Below are 4474 nucleotides of genomic sequence, written 5' to 3' on the forward strand. Positions count from 1 at the left end.
TTTATCTGTAGTGTCATTTGCAAATATCTTCTCCCATTCCGTGGGCTGCCTCTTAGTTTTTTTGACTGTTTCCTTGGCTGTGCAGAAGCTTTTTATCTTGATGAAGTCCCACAAGTTCATTTTTTCTTTTGTTTCTCTTGCCTTTGGAGATGTGTCATGAAAAAGGTTGCTGTGGCCGATGTCAAAGAGGGTGCTGCCTATGCTCCTCCTCTAGGATTGTGATGGATTTCTGTCTCACCTCGAGGTCTTTCATCCATTTGGAGTTTATCTTTGTGTATGGTGTGAGAGTGAAGCCCATAGCTTTAACTGCTCGTGTTAGAACACAAGCCTTTTTCCATTTTAAAATGAGAGTAGAAATAAGATTTCAATATGGAATTTCATTTCACAGTAACTTTGCTCAGACTATTTTTCTTTGTGAATTCGAAAATGTTTGTAAACCAATGAAACTAAATAAAAAGGCAAGTGTAGAATAGACCATCAGAGGGCGCTATTCCTTAACTCCAGAGGAAAAAGCCTCTACTGCGGAAAAACTGACGAAGTATGCACTCTGCAACAGACTGGAGATAGCCCTGAAATTTTATCCCTTTACTTTGCGAATGAGACAATTAAGCCGTGGTGGGGAGGGGGTGGCGGGGAGCAAATGACTCCCCAACATCATGCAAATTCTAGGAATACTGTCAGAACTAGAAACCAGTCTCCTGACTGTTAGAGCACATCATGATTCTTGGTGAGATCAGAGACAGACCCAGACTTTCCTATGGGCTTATGCTCATTTCCACTGGGATCTCCCAGCAATAAGAGGTATGCCTGGAGTTGCTGCACCTGCTGTGGGTAAGGGGAAGCAAAGAGGGATGGAGACAGCAGGACCTGGAGGCATTTGAGTGCCCAAAAAGCTGTCCTTGAAACTAGTCCACCTCTTGGGTATTCTGGTGATGCAAACCCGTATAATTCCGTTTTATTGAAAGCCAGTTGGTACAGGATTTTCTGTCACTTCCAACCAAGAGTCTTGAATATGCCAAGCTCCTCTGCTTTACAAGAGAGCCAATGGAATTCAGGAGATAGGGTTTTATTTTGGAAAGAGAAAAAAAAGGTTCTAGGTAACTCACCAGGACTGTGTTTGCAAGGTGATAACTAAGGATAGAAAAACACATAAGGACATGCTTATGTTTCATTTTCCCCCAGAAATTTAAGTTCCAAAGTTATGGATACAATTGGGTTTTTTTTTTCCCTGCTGTCTTCTCCGTTGGATTCTTGGCAAGGTAAAATATTTCAAAGACCATTAAGAAAATATGTTGGTAGCAGGGAGATGCAGGTTATGTCATCTTTAATACAACAGTGTCCCCTGACTCTCTCGGGCTAAAGAGTAGGGAGTAAAGATCCTGTGCAGTTGATGTACTTCGCCTTTATATGCATTATCTCATTTCCATCCCATAGCAACTCGGCAAAGTATTCTCATGCATCTTTTACAGACGAAATAGAGACAAAGAAGTTATAAACTGCCTAACGTCCCCTCGCTAATATCTATAAATATGAGGATTTGAACTCGAGTCTATGCTCTTGCTTTATGCTAGAAGGACTTGTAGCCCCTCTGAACCCAGTCCTGACAAATTTCCTAGGAACTTCAGCGCATAACAGCTTTCATGAAGAGGGCATGTGGAGGAAGCTTCTCTTACACAGACCGCCTCAGAGTCCTGCTGTAAGAAGCAACAGTGTCCTCCTCCTCCCCGCCGTCGGCTTGGCAGCCACAAAACAGCAAGCATGAGTGAATGCATCTCTATCCACGGTGGCCAGGCTGGGGTCCAGACTGGCAATGCTTGCTGGGAGCTCTACTGCCTGGAACATGGCATCCAGCCCGATGGTCAGATGCCAAGTGACAGGACCACTGGGGGAGGAGATGACTCCTTCGACACCTTCTTCAGGGAGATGGGCACTGGCCCGCATGTGCCCAGGGCAGTGTTTGTAAACCTGGAACCCGTGGTCATTGATGAAGTTCACCCTGGCACCTGCTGCCAGCTTGTCCACCCTGAGCAGCTCATCACAGGCAAGGAAGATGTCCCCAATATGCCCAAGGGAACAGTGCACCATCGGCAAGGAGATCACTGACCATGACTTGGACCGAATTCAGAAACTGGCTGACCAATGCACAGTCTTCCGGGCTTCTTGGTTTCCACAGCTTTGGAGGAGGAACTAGTTCCATCACCTCCCGCTGATGGAAAGTCTGTCGATCATGGCAAGAAGTCCAAGCTGGAGTTCTCCATTTACCCAGCCCCCCAGGTTTCCAGCTGTAGTTGAGCCCCACAACTCCATCCTCACCACCGACAGCACCCTGGAGCACTCAGATTGTGCCTTCGTGGTAGACAACGAGGCCATCAATGAGTTCTGTCGCAGAAATCTCGATATTGAACTCCCAACCTACGCTAACCTGAATAGGGTGATAGGTCAGATTGTGTCCTCCATCACCGCTTCCCTCGGATTTGATGGAGCCCTGAATGTTGATCTGACAGAGTTCCAGACCAACCTGGAGCCCTATCCCCACATCCACTTCCCTCTGGCCACCTATGCCCCTGTCCTCTCTGCTGAGAAAGCCTGCCACGAACAGCTTTCTGTAGCAGAGATCACCAACGCACGCTTCCAGCCAGCCAACCAGATGGTGAAATGTGACCCTCGCCATGGTAAATACGGGGCTTGCTGGCTGTTGTACCGTGGCGACGTGGTTCCCAAAGGTGTCAGTGCTGCCATTGCCACCATCAGGACAAGTGTACCTTCCAGTTTGTGGACTGGTGCCCCACTGGCTTCAGAGTGGGCATTAATTACCAGCCTCTCACTGTGGCACCCGGTGGAGACCTGGCCAAATTCCAGCGGGCTGTGTGTTTCCTGAGCAACACCACGGCCATCGCTGAGGCCTGGGCTCGCCTGGACCCCCAGTTTGACCCGACATAGGCCAACCATGCCTTTGTTCACTGGTATGTGGGTGAGGACATGGAGGAAGGAGGGTTTTCTGAGGCCCGTGAGGACATGGCTGTCCTTATGCATTATGAGGAGGACGGTATGGATCCTGTAAAAGGAGAGGGTGAAGAAGGAGAGGAGAACTAAAGGTAAAAATGTCACAGAGGTGCTGCTTTTACAGGGAAGCTTGCTCTGTTTCAAGCCTTGAAAGGCTGTGCTCTGATCAGTTAATTTGTACACAGCACTAGACTCATACACGATTGCTGACTTGTGCTTGAAAACACAACGCTTTGTTACAGACCCAAGCCGTCCGTTTCTCTGATGGGTTTAAAGAAGGTATTCCTTGTCCTAAGGGGGGGGGCAGGAGGGCACAGTGAAAGCATAATGGATTCAAAGATATAAAAAAAATGCAGTGATTCCGTTTGAGAGCTAGTTTTTGCTCAGAAGTTCCTTCTAAATCATTTGTACCCACTTTTTCCCTTTTTGAGGTGTAACATACATAAAAAGTATATTTAAAAAAGTACATAAAAAGTATATTAAAAAGTACATAAAAAGTATATAACATACATAAAAAGTACGCTCATCTTAAGTGTACAGCTTAGTCATTTTAAAACATATTTGTAGCCATGAATCATCACCTGGATTAAGATGTAAAGCGAGTCTAAAACTGTAGATGTTTCTTTTATGTCTTTCCAGTCGGTACTAGTCCACTCCCACCCAGAGGCAACCACTAGTGGGGTTGGGTAATTGTCGCTTAGTGCTGTCTGTTCTGGAGCTTATAAATTCAATCATACAGTATATTTTCTTCTTTTTAAAAATCTGCTTCTCTGCTCAACATGATACTTGTGAAATTCATTCGTGTTGTAACAGTTCTTCTCTATCCTTGTGTTATAGTACACTGCTCTTCCTTTTTTAAATTGAGGTATAATGGACATGCAACAGTTTCACATGTGCTGCGTAATGATTTCATATGTATATGGCAAAATGATTACTATAACGAGTCTAGTTAACATCTGTCTCTATACATAGTTACAGAAAAGTTTTCTTATAATAAGAACTTTAAGTCTATTCTCTTAGCAACTTTCAAACATGCAATATAGTATTATCAACAGTTACCATGTTATACATTACATCCCCATGACTTATTTTATAACTGGAAGTTTACATTTTGAGCCCATTCATCCATTTCTCCCGCCCCTTACCCGCTACTTCTGGCAACCACTATTCTGTTCTCTATGAGTTTGTAGGTATATGTGTGTTTTAAGATTCCATATAGAAGTGAGATTATACTGTATTTTGTCTTTCTTTCTTTGACTTATTTCACTTAATACAATGCCCTCGAGGTCCATGCATGTTGTCACAAACGGCTGTATTTCCTTCTTTTTATGGCTGACTAGCATTCCATTGTGTGTGTGTATACCATACTTGTTTTATTCATTCATCCACCGATAGACACTTAGGTTGCATTCCCATCTTGGCTACTGTAATAATGCTGCAGTGAACATGGTGGTGAGGGGGTGCAGATAGA

General features: G+C 44.5%; 1 pseudogene; it reads left to right on the forward strand.

Moving 5' to 3' along the window:
• Positions 1–1758: 1758 nt before the first annotated feature.
• Positions 1759–3093, forward strand: LOC100467499 (annotated as a pseudogene).
• The last annotated feature ends 1381 nt before the right edge of the window (positions 3094–4474 follow it).

The sequence above is a fragment of the Ailuropoda melanoleuca genome, chromosome 19, assembly GCF_002007445.2.
Source record: "Ailuropoda melanoleuca isolate Jingjing chromosome 19, ASM200744v2, whole genome shotgun sequence".
NCBI lineage: Eukaryota > Metazoa > Chordata > Mammalia > Carnivora > Ursidae > Ailuropoda > Ailuropoda melanoleuca.